The sequence below is a fragment of the Bombina bombina genome, chromosome 3 (assembly GCF_027579735.1).
Source record: "Bombina bombina isolate aBomBom1 chromosome 3, aBomBom1.pri, whole genome shotgun sequence".
Taxonomy (NCBI): domain Eukaryota; kingdom Metazoa; phylum Chordata; class Amphibia; order Anura; family Bombinatoridae; genus Bombina; species Bombina bombina.
Genome location: NC_069501.1, coordinates 1,140,458,552 through 1,140,475,529, shown reverse-complemented (window position 1 = coordinate 1,140,475,529; position 16,978 = coordinate 1,140,458,552). Strand labels below are relative to the sequence as shown.

The 16,978-nt window shown below is 41.3% G+C and overlaps 1 protein-coding gene across 1 annotated transcript in view; it reads right to left on the bottom strand.

The window, feature by feature from the left end:
• Positions 1-16,978, bottom strand: part of CRYL1 (crystallin lambda 1) — a 582,977-nt gene that overhangs the window by 200,620 nt on the left and 365,379 nt on the right. The window lies entirely within an intron of this gene.

Below are 16,978 nucleotides of genomic sequence, written 5' to 3'. Positions count from 1 at the left end.
AGAGGCTACAGCAACACAAGCAATACTAATTGCTGGCCTTAAAATAAAATCTGTTTGCAGAAAAACCTTTCTTTAAAAGACTATCTAAATTAGAGGTAGGCAAAGGAAACGTCCTTTTAAATCTTTGAACAAGATTAAAAGGGATACCAGGCTTAGACCACTCTTCAGAATTTATCTCAGAGATAGAATCAGGAACTGGAGATACTTCAGAAGGTGTTTAAAAATTTTAATCTATCTGTTTAACATACTTATCCTCAGAAATCTTAGTATACTGAACCCCTAAAGTACAAAACACTTCTCTTAAAAGATAATAAAGGTGTTCAAGTTTAAATAAAAAAGAGGAAGTGTCAGGTTCTGAATCAGAGACAGACTCCTTATCATCTGAAAACACTTCACCCTCAGAGGATAAATGAAAAGAACCAGGACTTTAAATATTTAGCTACTTAGACTTATTCAAATCAGATAAGCTAGAGGAGTGATTATCAGTAACCATCTTCTTACACTTACTTGGAGGGGGCATGGCCACCAAAATTTCAGATATAGTAGAATGTACAAAACATGGAGAAAAAACATAATTTATGTAAGAACTTACCTGATAAATTCATTTCTTTCATATTAGCAAGAGTCCATGAGCTAGTGACGTATGGGATATACATTCCTACCAGCAGGGGCAAAGTTTCCCAAACCTCAAAATGCCTATAAATACACCCCTCACCACACCCACAATTCAGTTTAACGAATAGCCAAGAAGTGGGGTGATAAAAAAGTGCGAAAGCATATAAAATAAGGAATTGGAATAATTGTGCTTTATACAAAATCATAACCACCACAAAAAAAGGGCGGGCCTCATGGACTCTTGCTAATATGAAAGAAATGAATTTATCAGGTAAGTTCTTACATAAATTATGTTTTCTTTCATGTAATTAGCAAGAGTCCATGAGCTAGTGACGTATGGGATAATGACTACCCAAGATGTGGATCTTTCCACACAAGAGTCACTAGAGAGGAAGGGATAAAATAAAGACAGCCAATTCCTGCTGAAAATAATCCACACCCAAAATAAAGTTTAACGAAAAACATAAGCAGAAGATTCAAACTGAAACCGCTGACTGAAGTACTTTTCTACCAAAAACTGCTTCAGAAGAAGAAAATACATCAAAATGGTAGAATTTAGTAAAAGTATGCAAAGAGGACCAAGTTGCTGCTTTGCAGATCTGGTCAACCGAAGCTTCATTCCTAAACGCCCAGGAAGTAGAAACTGACCTAGTAGAATGAGCTGTAATTCTCTGAGGCGGAGTTTTACCCGACTCAACATAGGCAAGATGAATTAAAGATTTCAACCAAGATGCCAAAGAAATGGCAGAAGCTTTCTGGCCTTTTCTAGAACCGGAAAAGATAACAAATAGACTAGAAGTCTTACGAAAAGATTTCGTAGCTTCAACATAATATTTCAAAGCTCTAACAACATCCAAAGAATGCAACGATTTCTCCTTAGAATTCTTAGGATTAGGACATAATGAAGGAACCACAATTTCTCTACTAATGTTGTTGGAATTCACAACTTTAGGTAAAAATTCAAAAGAAGTTCGCAACACCGCCTTATCCTGATGAAAAATCAGAAAAGGAGACTCACAAGAAAGAGCAGATAATTCAGAAACTCTTCTGGCAGAAGAGATGGCCAAAAGGAACAAAACTTTCCAAGAAAGTAATTTAATGTCCAATGAATGCATAGGTTCAAACGGAGGAGCTTGAAGAGCTCCCAGAACCAAATTCAAACTCCAAGGAGGAGAAATTGACTTAATGACAGGTTTTATACGAACCAAAGCTTGTACAAAACAATGAATATCAGGAAGAATAGCAATCTTTCTGTGAAAAAGAACAGAAAGAGCAGAGATTTGTCCTTTCAAAGAACTTGCGGACAAATCCTTATCTAAACCATCCTGAAGAAACTGTAAAATTCTCGGTATTCTAAAAGAATGCCAGGAAAAATGATGAGAAAGACACCAAGAAATATAAGTCTTCCAGACTCTATAATATATCTCTCGAGATACAGATTTACGAGCCTGTAACATAGTATTAATCACAGAGTCAGAGAAACCTCTTTGACCAAGAATCAAGCGTTCAATCTCCATACCTTTAAGTTTAAGGATTTCAGATCCTGATGGAAAAAAGGACCTTGTGACAGAAGGTCTGGTCTTAACGGAAGAGTCCACGGTTGGCAAGAGGCCATCCGGACAAGATCCGCATACCAAAACCTGTGAGGCCATGCCGGAGCTACCAGCAGAACAAACGAGCATTCCTTCAGAATCTTGGAGATTACTCTTGGAAGAAGAACTAGAGGCGGAAAGATATAGGCAGGATGATACTTCCAAGGAAGTGATAATGCATCCACTGCCTCCGCCTGAGGATCCCGGGATCTGGACAGATACCTGGGAAGTTTCTTGTTTAGATGGGACGCCATCAGATCTATTTCTGGAAGTTCCCACATTTGAACAATCTGAAGAAATACCTCTGGGTGAAGAGACCATTCGCCCGGATGCAACGTTTGGCGACTGAGATAATCCGCTTCCCAATTGTCTACACCTGGGATATGAACCGCAGAGATTAAACAGGAGCTGGATTCCGCCCAAACCAAAATTCGAGATACTTCTTTCATAGCCAGAGGACTGTGAGTCCCTCCTTGATGATTGATGTATGCCACAGTTGTGACATTGTCTGTCTGAAAACAAATGAACGATTCTCTCTTCAGAAGAGGCCAAAACTGAAGAGCTCTGAAAATTGCACGGAGTTCCAAAATATTGATCGGTAATCTCACCTCCTGAGATTCCCAAACTCCTTGTGCCGTCAGAGATCCCCACACAGCTCCCCAACCTGTGAGACTTGCATCTGTTGAAATTACAGTCCAGGTCGGAAGCACAAAAGAAGCCCCCTGAATTAAACGATGGTGATCTGTCCACCATGTTAGAGAGTGTCGAACAATCGGTTTTAAAGATATTAATTGAGATATCTTCGTGTAATCCTTGCACCATTGCTTCAGCATACAGAGCTGAAGAGGTCGCATGTGAAAACGAGCAAAGGGGATCGCGTCCGATGCAGCAGTCATAAGACCTAGAATTTCCATGCATAAGGCTACCGAAGGGAATGATTGTGACTGAAGGTTTCGACAAGCTGCAATCAACTTTAGACGTCTCTTGTCTGTTAAAGACAGAGTCATGGACACTGAATCCATCTGGAAACCCAGAAAGGTTACCCTTGTCTGAGGAATCAAATAACTTTTTGGTAAATTGATCCTCCAACCATGATCTTGAAGAAACAACACAAGTCGATTCGTATGAGATTCTGCTAAATGTAAAGACTGAGCAAGTACCAAGATATCGTCCAAATAAGGAAATACCACAATACCCTGTTCTCTGATTACAGACAGCAGGGCACCGAGAACCTTTGTAAAAATTCTTGGAGCTGTAGCTAGGCCAAACGGCAGAGCCACAAACTGGTAATGCTTGTCCAGAAACGAGAATCTCAGGAACTGATAATGATCTGGATGAATCGGAATATGCAGATATGCATCCTGTAAATCTATTGTGGACATATAATTCCCTTGCTGAACAAAAGGTAAGATAGTCCTTACAGTTACCATCTTGAACGTTGGTATCCTTACATAACGATTCAATATTTTTAGATCCATAACTGGTCTGAAAGAATTCTCCTTCTTTGGTACAATGAAGAGATTTGAATAAAACCCCATCCCCTGTTCCGGAACTGGAACTGGCATAATTACTCCAGTCAACTCTAGATCTGAAACACATTTCAGAAATGCTTGAGCTTTTACCGGATTTACTGGGACACGGGAAAGAAAAAATCTCTTTGCAGGAGGTCTCAACTTGAAACCAATTCTGTACCCTTCTGAAACAATGCTCTGAATCCAAAGATTGTGAACAGAATTGATCCAAATTTCCTTGAAAAAACGTAACCTGCCCCCTACCAGCTGAGCTGGAATGAGGGCCGCACCTTCATGTGGACTTAGAAGCAGGCTTTGCCTTTCTAGCTGGCTTGGATTTATTCCAGACTGGAGATGGTCTCCAAACTGAAACTGCTCCTGAGAATGAAGGATCAGGCTTTTGTTCTTTGTTGAAACGAAAGGAACGAAAACGATTATTAGCCCTGTTTTTACCTTTAGATTTTTTATCCTGTGGTAAAAAAGTTCCTTTCCCACCAGTAACAGTTGAAATAATGGAATCCAACTGAGAACCAAATAATTTGTTACCCTGGAAAGAAATGGAAAGTAAAGTTGATTTAGAAGCCATATCAGCATTCCAAGTTTTAAGCCATAAAGCTCTTCTAGCTAAAATAGCTAGAGACATAAACCTGACATCAACTCTGATAATATCAAAAATGGCATCACAGATAAAATTATTAGCATGCTGAAGAAGAATAATAATATCATGAGAATCACGATGTGTTACTTGTTGCGCTAAAGTTTCCAACCAAAAAGTTGAAGCTGCAGCAACATCAGCCAAAGATATAGCAGGTCTAAGAAGATTACCTGAACACAGATAAGCTTTTCTTAGAAAGGATTCAATTTTCCTATCTAGAGGATCCTTAAACGAAGTACCATCTGACGTAGGAATAGTAGTACGTTTAGCAAGGGTAGAAATAGCCCCATCAACTTTAGGGATCTTGTCCCAAAATTCTAATCTGTCAGACGGCACAGGATATAATTGCTTAAAACGTTTAGAAGGAGTAAATGAATTACCCAAATTATCCCATTCTTTGGAAATTACTGCAGAAATAGCATTAGGAACAGGAAAAACTTCTGGAATAACCACAGGAGCTTTAAATACCTTATCTAAACGTTTAGAATTAGTATCAAGAGGACCAGAATCCTCTATTTCTAAAGCAATTAGTACTTCTTTAAGTAAAGAACGAATAAATTCCATTTTAAATAAATATGAAGATTTATCAGCATCAACCTCTGAGACAGAATCCTCTGAACCAGAGGAATCATCAGAATCAGAATGATGATGTTCATTTAAAAATTCATCTGTAGGGAGAGAAGTTTTAAAAGATTTTTTACGTTTACTAGAAGGAGAAATAACAGACATAGCCTTCTTTATGGATTCAGAAACAAAATATCTCTTATATTATCAGGAACATTCTGCACCTTAGATGTTGAAGGAACTGCAACAGGCAATGGTACTTTACTAAAGGAAATATTATCTGCTTTAACAAGTTTGTCATGACAATCAATACAAACAACAGCTGGAGGAATAGCTACCAAAAGTTTACAGCAGATACACTTAGCTTTGGTAGATTCAGCACTTGACAGCGATTTTCCTGTAGTATCTTCTGACTCAGATGCAACGTGAGACATCTTGCAATATGTAAGAGAAAAAACAACATATATATAAAGCAAAATTGATCAAATTCCTTAAATGACAGTTTCAGGAATGGGAAAAAATGCCAAAGAACAAGCTTCTAGCAACCAGAAGCAATAAAAAATGAGACTTAAATAATGTGGAGACAAAAGCGACGCCCATATTTTTTCGCGCCAAATAAGACGCCCACATTATTTGGCGCCTAAATGCTTTTTTGGTGCCAAAAATGACGCCACATCCGGAACGCCGACATTTTTGGCGCAAAATAACGTCAAAAAATGACGCAACTTCCGGCGACACGTATGACGCCGGAAACGGAAATAGAATTTTCGCGCCAAAAAAGTCCGCGCCAAGAATGACGCAATAAAATGAAGCATTTTCAGCCCCCGCGAGCCTAACAGCCCACAGGGAAAAAGTCAAATTTTAAGGTAAGAAAAATGTTAAATTAAAATGCATTATCCCAAATATGAAACTGACTGTCTGAAAATAAGGAAAGTTGAACATTCTGAGTCAAGGCAAATAAATGTTTGAATACATATATTTAGAACTTTATAAACAAAGTGCCCAACCATAGCTTGGAGTGTCACAGAAAATAAGACTTACTTACCCAAGGACACTCATCTACATATAGCAGAAAGCCAAACCAGTACTGAAACGAGAATCAGCAGAGGTAATGGTATATATAAGAGTATATCGTCGATCTGAAAAGGGAAGTAAGAGATGAATCTCTACGACCGATAACAGAGAACCTATGAAATAGATCCCGTAGAAGGAGATCACTGCATTCAAATAGGCAATACTCTCCTCACATCCCTCTGACATTCACTGCACGCTGAGAGGAAAACCGGGCTCCAACTTGCTGCGGAGCGCATATCAACGTAGAATCTAGCACAAACTTACTTCACCACCTCCATCGGAGGCAAAGTTTGTAAAAACTGAATTGTGGGTGTGGTGAGGGGTGTATTTATAGGCATTTTGAGGTTTGGGAAACTTTGCCCCTCCTGGTAGGAATGTATATCCCATACGTCACTAGCTCATGGACTCTTGCTAATTACATGAAAGAAATCTGAAGAAGAACTACCCAGTGTAGAACAACCAGAGGGAGGACAGATACCCCTAGAAGTAAGAGCAGCATTGTACTGATTAGAATGCATAAAATGATTTGTACATGATTTTCAAAGCTGAGCAGGGAAATTATATAAACCATCTAACAAAAAATACACTTATAGGATTCCACGGGTCCATCTTAATTACTGTTGGGAATACCACTCCTCGCCAGCAGGAAGAGGCAAAGAGCACCACAGTAAAAACTGTTAAGTATCACTTCCCTACCCATAAAACCCAGTCATTCGACCGAAAGTAAATGGAGAAAGGAAAGCAACACAAGGTGCGGAGGTGTCTGAGGTTTAGTCAAAAATCCATAAAAACTAAGAAAAAAAGGGTGGGTCCGTGGACTCACTACATCTTGAAGAAATACATTTATCAGGTAAGCATACATTTCGCTTTCTTCTAAATTATTATTACCAGGTATTTGTAGAGAGCCAACAGGTTCCGCAGCGCTATGAACATGGGTGGTATATAAAAAACGATTACAGGGATCAAATGGGGAGAGAGGGTCCTGCCGAGAGTTGCACTGTTGTAGTCGGCTCTTTTAAAGGTGAACTAAAAACAGCTGGGCTCATAGGCTTACATGCTATGGGGTTTTAGGGGATAGTAGTGGAGATAGGAAGGTTAGTGTAGGTTGTAAGCGTTCCTGAATAGTAGAGTCTTCAGGGAGCACTTGAAGCTTTTAAAACTAGGGGAGATTCTTGTGGAGCGAGGCAGAGAGTTCCATAAGATGGGAGCCAGTCTTGAGAAATCTTGTAGATGGGAATGTGAGGAGGTAACAAGAGAGGAGGAGAGTAGGAGATCATGAGCGGAGCGAAGGGGATGGGAGCGAGAGTATCTGGAGACAAGGTCTGAGATGTAGGGGGGAGCAGTGCAATTGAGGGCTTTGTGTGTGAGAATTTTGTGTTTAATCCTGGAGGCAAGAGGAACCCAGTGAGGGATTGGCAGAGAGGTGCAGATGAAGAGCGACGTGCAAGGAAGATGAGCCTGGCAGAGGCATGTTTTATGGATTGTAAAGGAGCTAGGCAGCAGCTAGGGAGACCAGAGAGGATAGAGTTGCAGTAGTCGAGGCGGGAAAGGCTGAAAGAGTGAATTTAAATCTTTGTTGTGTCTTGTGTAAGGAAATGTCTAATTTTAGCGATGTTTTTAAGGTGGAAGCGGCGGGCTTTAGCCAAGGACTGAATGTGAGGAGTGAAAGAAAGATCTGAGTCAAGTGTGAGCCCCAAGACATCGGGCATGTGAGGTTGGGATAATGATGGAGTTGTCAACAGTTATAGAGACATGGGGGGGTGGAGATTTTGGAATAAGGGGGGGGGGGAAAGGAGCTCAGTTTTGGAGAGATTTAGCTTGAGGTAGTGAGAGGACATGCAAGATGATATATGAGAGAGACAGTTAGTGACACGGGTTAGCAAGGAAGGAGATAGTTCTGGTGCAGAGAGGTAGATTTGAGTATCATCGGCATACAAATGATAATGAAACCCGTGGCACTTTATTAAGGAACCTAGTGAGGACGTGTAGATTGAGAAGAGAAGGGGACCGAGGACAGAGCCTTGCGGTACCCCAAAAGAAAGACGTAACGGGGCAGAGGATACCCCAGAGAAGGCTACACTAAAGGTATGGTTAGACAGATAGGAAGAGAACCAAGAGAGAGCTGTGTCACAGATGCCGAAGGATTGGAGGGTATGGAGCAAAAGAGGGTGGTCGACAGTATCAAAGGCTGCAGACAGATCAAGGAGGATAAGTAGAGAGAAGAGAGAAGTGGCCTTTTGATTTTGCTGTAAGTAGGTCGTTGGTAACCTTAACAATTGCTGTCTCTGTTGAGTGAAGGGGGCGAAATCCAGATTGCAATGGGTCAAGGAGGGAATTTAATGTAAGGAAATGGGATAGACGAGCATATACTAGCTATTCAAGAAGTTTTGAGGAAAGAGGTAGTAGGGAAATAGGGCGGTATTTGGATGGAGAGGTTGGATCGAGAGAAGATTTTTGAGGATAGGTGTGACTAATGCATATTTAAGAGATGTGGGAACTATACCAGTGCTGAGGGAGAGGTTGAAGATGTGTGTGAGTATAGGGGTAAGGGTAGAAGAGAGGGAGGGGAGTAGTTGTGAGGGGATGGGGTCGAGGGGACAGGTAGTGAGGTGAGAGGATAGTATAAGGGCAGAAACTTCATCCTCTGTAAAAGGGGCAAAAGAGCTAAATTTATTGCTATGTGGGTTTTGGATAATTGTGAGCTTTTGAGGGGGTGGGAGACCGGTAGTATGTTGAGAGCTGATTTCATTTCTGATGGAGTCAATTTTGTTGTTGAAGTAGCTGGCAAAATCTTGGGCTGAGAGAAAAGTTGTGGTGGGAGGTGGGGGTGGGTGGAGAAGAGTATTGAATGTGGAAATCAAACATTTTGGATTTAAAGAAAGAGTAGAGATAAGAGTAGAGAAATAATGTTGCTTATATAGATTAAGGGCAGAATAGTAGGAGTGCAAGATGAACTTATAGTGAAGAAAGTCTGCAGAACTCAGAGATTTCTTCCAGTGTCGCTCAGCAGTACAGGAACATCTGCGTAGGTACCGTGTCAGAGGAGTATGCCAGGGCTGAGGATGAGTGTATGTTTTCCGAGCTATGGTAGGTGGGGCCAGGTTATCAAGGACAGATGTAAGGGTGGCGTTATAGTGGCAGATGGATTCATCAGGACAGGAAAAGGAGGGGATGGAAGAGAGAAGAGGTTCGAGAGAGATAGCAAGCTGTTGCTGATCTAATGACTTGATTCTTCTGTGAAGTTTAGTGTGAGGGGTAGAAGGAGGGAGAGTTGTAGAGAGGGAGGTGATGGTACAAGTGAGGAGGTGGTGGTCAGAAAGAGGAAAAGGTGAGTTTGTGAAGTTTGAGATAACTGAAAATCAGATCAAGGGAGTGACCATCTTTGTGAGTGGGAAAGTCAGTCCATTGTGACAGTCCGAGAAAGGAAGTGAGTTGCAGAAGTTGTTTTGCAGAGGAGAAAGAGGGATTATCAACAGGGAGGTTGAAGTCACTGAGAATGAGGGCAAGGGTATCCGAGGAAAGGAAGTAAGGTAGCCAGGAGGCAAAGTGATCTAGAAATAGAGTTGCGGAGCCAGGGAGAAGGTATATGACTGCAACGCGTAGAGAGGGGAGAGAATACGTGAATCATGTGAATCATGTGTGTTTCGAATTAAGAAAATGTGAGGGAAGAGAAGGGCTGTATTTGTTGAAAAGTGCAATGCGAGGAAAGCAAAATACCAACACCACCTCCTTGTCTATTGTCAGACCTAGGAGTGCGGCTGAAGTGGAGACCCCCGTGTTTCTGTGAGAGCCAGAAGATTGAGAGAGTTGGAGATAAAGAGGTCATGGATAGAAGTGAGTTTGTTGCAAACAGAGCGAGAGTTCCATAGTGCACAAGTGAAGGGGGAGGTGGCGTTAGATGCAAGAGGAATAAGATTAATGTTACCAGAGTTTTGTTTTTGAAGTCTATTGAAGGGCACACATGGTTGTGCAGGGTATGGAAGTTGTGGGGGACCAGGTTTAGGGGAGATGTCGCCAGCAGCTAGTATGAGCAAGAGGGAGAGTGACATGAGATGCAGATTTGCAGTAGTGAGACTATTTTGGTGATGAGTTGCAAGGGGGAGAGAGAGTCTTTAGAAATGTGTGAAGTTCATGAATACAAAAGTAAGGTGAGTTAAGAGAGATGGGCTAATGAGCAATGCAGGTGGTGAGGGGTAAGGAGTAATTGAGTAAAGTAGTTTGTTGAACAGACAAAAGGTGGCAAAAAGGGATATTAAGATATTGTGCATTTTTTACAAAATAGACAGTGTATAAAACTCAGTATAAAAACAGAACTTGCCTTATCCCTTGTCCAATCCTTGTCCAATTCTTGTATAATTTGCTGTGCCTCACTTATAAATGTTCACTTAAGAGATGTGGTGAGTCCATGGGTTCATCTTAATAACTGTTGGGAACCAATACCCAAGCTAGAGGACACAGATGAATAGAGGGATAAAAACCAGCATGCTTAAACGGACGGCACCACCGCTTGAAGAACCTTTCTCCCAAAAGATGCCTCAGCCGAGGTAAAAGTATCAAATCTGTAAAATTTAGAAAAGGTATGTAAAGAAGACCAAGTTGCAGCCTTGCAAATCTGCTCCATAGAAGCTTCATTTTTGAAAGCCCAAGAAGAGGCTATGGCTCTGGTGGAATGAGCCCTAATTCTGTCTGGAGGCTGCTTCCCAGAAGACTCATATGCCATGCGAATCACACTTCGCAACCAAAAATCAAGAGTAGAGGCAGAAGCCTTTTGACCTCTATTCTTTCCGGAAAAACAAACAAAAAGAGCAGAAGACTTTCAAAAGTCTTTAGTCGCCTCTAAATAAAACTGAAAAGGACACTGAACCCAAAATTTTTCTTTCGTGATTCAGATAGAGCATGCAATTTTAAGCAACTTTCTCATTTACTCCTATTATCAAATTTTCTTCATTCTCTTAGTATGTTTATTTGAAAAGCAAGAATGTAAGTTTAGATGCCGGCCCATTTTTGGTGAACAAACTGGGTTGTCCTTGCTGATTGGACAGCACCAATAAAAAAGTACTGTCCATGGTCCTGAACGAAAAATTTGCTGGCTCCTTAGCTTAGATGCCTTCTTTTTCAAATACAGATAGCAAGAGAACGAAGAAAATTTGATAATAGGAGTAAATTAGAAAGTTGCTTAAAATTGCATGCTCTATCTGAATCACAAAAAACAGAAAACATTTGGGTTCAGTGTCCTTTTAAGAGCACGGGCCACGTTCAAATTATGTAACAAACGTTCTTTATTTGAAGAAGGTTTCGGACACAGAGAAGGAACAACCATTTCCTGATTATTATTCTTAGTAGAAACAACTTTGGGAAGAAATCCCAACTTAGTGCGAAGAACAGCCTTATCTGCATGAAAAGATAAGGCAAATCAAACTGCAAGGCAGAAAGTTCAGATACCCTCCGATCAGAAGAAATAGCCAACAGAAACAAAACCTTCCAAGATAAAAGCTTAATATCAAGAGAATGCAATGGGTCAAACAGACGCCGCTGCAAAACCTTAAGAACAAGATTAAGGCTCCAAGGAGGAGCAACATCCTTAAACACAGGCCTAATTCTAACCAAGGCCTGACAAAAGGATTGAACATCTGGCACATTCGCCAATCGCTTGTGTAATAGCACTGATAAGGCTGAAATTTGACCCTTCAAAGTGCTAACAGACAAACCCTTTTCCAGACTATCCTGGAGAAAAGACAAAATTCTTGGAATCCTAACCTTACTCCAAGAAAATCCCTTGGCTTCACATCAATAAAGATATTTCCTCCATATCTTATAGTAAATCTTCCTGGTAACAGGCTTACAAGCCTGGATCATAGTCTCAATTATTGACTTCCCAGTTGTCTACTCCCAGGATATGGATGGCAGACAGACAACAACAGTGGTCCTCCTACCACTGAATGATCCGAGACACCTCCCTCATAGCTAGAGAACATTGAGTTCCCCCCTGGTGGTTGATGTACGCCACTGAAGTTATGTTGTCCAATTGGAATCTGATGAACTGGCTCAAGGCTAACTGAGGCCAGGCCAACAGCGCGTTGTAAATTGCTCTCAACTCTAAGCTGTTGATTGGAAGTTCGGACTCCTCTCGAGACCAAAGACCCTGAGCCTTGAGAGAATTCCAGACTGCACCCAAGCCCATTAGACTGGTGTCTGTAGTCACTGTCACCCAAGAAGGTATCCGAAAGCAGGTGCCCTGGGTCAGGTGATCCAGAGATAGCCACCACTGAAGAGAATCCTTCGTCTTCTGATCTAGAGTTAGCTTTGGGGATAGACCCACATAATCTCCATTCCACTGGTTGAGCATGCACAACTGCAGAGCTCTCAGATGAAATCGAGCAAATGGAATGATGTCCATAGCTTCCACCATTAGACCAATTACCTCCATACATTGAGAAACTGAAGGACGAGGCATCTACTGCAGGTATCGACAAGACAATAGAAGCTTGTCTGTTCTGGTCTCAGTCAGGAAGATCTTCATCAGGACAGAGTCTTTGTCCCTAGGAATACTACTCTTGTCGCTGGAACCAGAGAACTCTTTCCCAGATTCACCTTCCACCCGTGAGACCGGAGGAAGGACAGTAACCTCTCTGTGCAAGATGCTGCCTGTGGAAAGGAAGGGACCTGAATAAGAATATCGTCCAGATAAGGAGCCACTGCTATCCCCCTGGATCGGACCACCGCTAGGAGAGCGGCTGGGAGCCGTGGCAAGGGCCGAACAGTAAGGCTACAAACTGAAAGTGACGATCTAGAAATGCAAACCTCAGGAACTTGTGATGATCCCTGTGAATGGGAACATGTAAGTATGCATCCTTTAGATCTATGGTCATCATATACTGACCCTCTTGGATCAAAGGGAGAATTGTCCGAATGGTCTTCATTTTGAAGGACGGAACCATGAGGAATTTTTTGAGACATTTTAAATCTAGAATCGGGTGGAAGGTCCCCTCTTTTTTGGGGACCACAAAAAGGTTTGAGTAAAATCCCAGACCCTGTTCCAACCTTGGAACAGGTACAATCACTCCCAGGGCCGAAAAATCGTCGACACACCTTAAGAACGCCTCTCTCTTTATCTGGCTTGCAGAAACCTGAATTCCAACCTGTAGCCCTGAGAGACAATATCCACCGCCCATGGATCTGTAATGTCTCTTAACCAGACCTGAGTGAACTGATAAAGTCTGTCCCCTACTTGATCCAAGGTCTTGATCCTACTTGATCCAGTCTGCCCCCTACTTGATCCAGTCTTGAGAAAGGTGCCTGCGGACCGAAACGTGTTGATTGTAAACTGGTATAACGGCTCAGGCTCTTTTTTGGTGAGTAAAATACCTATATTTTCCATTCTTAGTGGCTTTATTGCACTATGTCTGTTTTTATATATTTTTATAGGATCATGATGGCATCATAAATTACTCATATCCACTTTGGGAAGAGGATTATCATTAAAAAAAGACCACATTACACTATTTTTGTACATAAAATCTGGGATATCACTAATTTTTAGGATAATAAGGATTTACTTAAAGGATTAATTTTTTTATGGACTATTTTTTAGGTGTACACCTTCAACTATTAATTTATTGTTGATCACTTTTTTTACATATTCTTATTTTATATTTTCACTTTTTATATTTTTACATTTTTACCTTTTTACATTTTTCACCTCTTTATTTTTAAGCTTATGTGAGAATTTTCGCTTTTTTGAATCACCCATATATTTTTTCATCACCAACACTGAACTAGCTAAATAGGATTGGACACCTTTGGACTTTCACATATCTATTTCTCCATATGGACACTTAACTGGACTATTATATCAGAACTGATTGATTTATTTGATTATTTATTTGATTATTTATTTGATCCATTGTGTTTTATCGTTATTACAGTTGATTTATCCTAGATTAGAAATATAGGCTCTGTAGACCATTTACCCATAATAATATTCTCTAGAGTATTCATCCCAATTGTTTTTATATATCTATTTGTTTTTATACACGTGTTTCTATATATTTATCTATTTTACATTGCAACCTCATTAAATGTTATATATTTTATAAATTGGATTTTTTTTGAGTGAATTATATATACTTCACAAATTATAGGACATACTATTTATCCATTTATTTATTAACTGATTGTGGACACCATCTTAAGCAACATATCCCCCAACAGGGATACTGTAGCGCTGACTCTTGGCATTTTATCTTACTGATCCATCGGAATCCGGTTGGGAGATTTCGCCTTTCTGAGTTATAGCTTGTATGGTTGTTTATTGTGGCGCTGTGTGATAAACCTTTAATCGATTCACCCTACTTGATCCAAGCCTGGATCGGGGGCAACCCCTTCATGCAGACTTAGAGTCAGCCGCAGGCTTCTTGGCCTGCTTTCCCTTACTCCAGGACGGCTTGTTATTATTCTGTTTGGACGAGGACGACGATGACTTTCCTCTAAAGTTACGAAAGGAACAAAAATTACTCTGACGTCCCATTGGCTTGCTCCTCTAATCCTGGGGCAAAAAAGACCCTTTTCCGCCTGTAATATCAGAAATGATTTCCGCCAAACCTGGTCCAAATAAGGTCTTCCCCTTGTAAGGAAGAGCCATCAGCTTAACCTTAGACAAAACATCAGCTGACCAAGGCTTTAACCATAAAGCCCATCTGGCCAAAACGGCAAATCTTGAAGCCTTAGCTCCCAGTCTAAGGACCTGAAGGACCGCGTCAGCAATATAGGAATTGGCAAACTTGAGAGCTCTGATCCTGTCCTGGATCTCATCTACAGGCATCTCCTCCTGCAGAGATTCCGTCAATGTCTCAAACCAATATGAGGCTGCACTAGTCACCATGGCAATGCATACCACGGTTGCCATTGGAAACCAAGATGTACATAAATATTCTTTAAATAAGCCTCCTTTTTATCCATGGGATCTTTGAAGGAGAAACTATCCTCAATAGGTATAGTAGTTCTCTTGGCCAGGGTAGAAATGGCACCTTCTACCTTGGGCACCAAAGACCAATATTCCTTAATAGATGACTCTCCCGGAAACATTTTCCTAAACACCAGTGATGGTGTAAAAGCCCTTCCTGGCTTCTCCCACTCCTGAACTATGATTTCCTTAGCCCTATCTGGTACCGGGAAAACCTATTAAGCTTACTGGACTTCTTAGGCGTTACCACTTCCTGAGTCTTCGAGTCATCCAAGGTAGCTAAAACCTCCTTTAATAGTAAACAAAGGTGTTCCAGCTTAAATCTGAAGGAAGATCGTTCAACATCAGAGAAGGGCATTACACTGTCCGAATCTGAAATTTCACCCTCTGAGTGAGAGTCCTCCTCATCTTCTGATCTTAAAGGAACCTGAGGTTCAGTGTTAGGAACAGATACCCTATTCTCTGAATTTTTAGACTTCCTCTTGCGTTTCCCTGCAAATCTGGGAAACTCGGCCAAAGCTGCAGATACCGCTGAGGATACATGTGCAGCAATCTCTGCCTTTAAAAATGCTCCACTGGGAGTTAGAGAGGAACCACAGGACACAGTGTTAGATGTCATAGAGGCTTGGGATGGAATAGGGGAAGACCCTGGTAACACCTGGACAGCATCCTTCTGAGAGGCATTAGGCTCCCCATTAAAAAACTTATCTTTACCCTGTAACATTTGTTTAACACAGGAAGAACAGAACTGCATAAGTGCTGCAATTTGTGCATCTAAACACAATAAACAAGGATTGAACTGAGCGGACTCCTGATCCATGTCAGACATATCTGGTTATTATCCCCCCCAGGCAACCAGAAATGGTTAGCGCTATTTAACAAAACCCTTAATGTCAAAGATCACCTTAGATTGTTAAGGAAAAAGCGGAAAAAAAAACTAACCCAGAACTTGTTGTAAAAATTCTAATACATTTAGCAAGTGAAATTTAATCATCTGACTTAACCTCCCTCCGCACCTCAGTATACTGAGGTGCCCTTACCACCACATGTAGCGGATCTCCTAACTTCTATGTGCTCCCTCACCATGCAACCTCATATACGACGAACAGCCTCCACAGTGAACAGAGCTCAAGACAAGACAAGCAGGCCCGATGACGTAAACAGACATTGGGATGGCGCAAAAACCTCCCTCGGGCACTGGGAAGGAGGGGCGTGGTTAAAATTAAAACCGCCCATTGAAACAAATAAAGCGAAAAAATAAAAGTCAGTGCAGCCCCCCTACAGAAAAATGAGCCCCGAGTTAAGACACAAAGTGTCCCACACTGTCTCTCCCAAAAACACTGCGCCTTCAACATGTCATAGCGAACCCTAACTCCATGGGTTAGCTAATACCGTCCCTTACACATATCACAGCAGGGTATCTTAAGTTCCCCTCTCCCACCTGGAAGACCCGCACTTAACTGCTCAGCTGTACGACATGAAGACAGCTCCTAAGTATGAGAGGACATCTCTTCCTCACAGAGACCAGGACAAGTGCAGATAGCAAAGAAACTAACTTTGATATCTGAAGTCAGGGCAGCTTAAGTGGAGAAATGCAGCAAGTACCGCTTTGCAAGCTCCCCACCGCTTTGAAGCCACCACAGCTCGACCGCAAAGACTAACTTGGAATAAGGCTATAAACTGTAGCTTGCTTGAAGTATCAATCTTCACAGAAAAACACTAATTACACACTATACTTCACCTCCTCCATGCACTTAGAGGCAAAGAGAATGACTGGGGTTTATGGCTAGGGAAGTGATACTTAACAGTTTTTACTGTGGTGCTCTTTGCCTCCTGCTGCTGACGAGGAGTGGTATTCCCAACAGTAATTAAGATGAACCCGTGAACTCACCACATCTTTAGAAGAAATTACCTTTAATTTGAAAAGGCCATGAAAACCTGTACTCACACATCTCTTCTAGCAAATTTAAATAAACCCTTTTGTATTCACTTATGACAAACATTG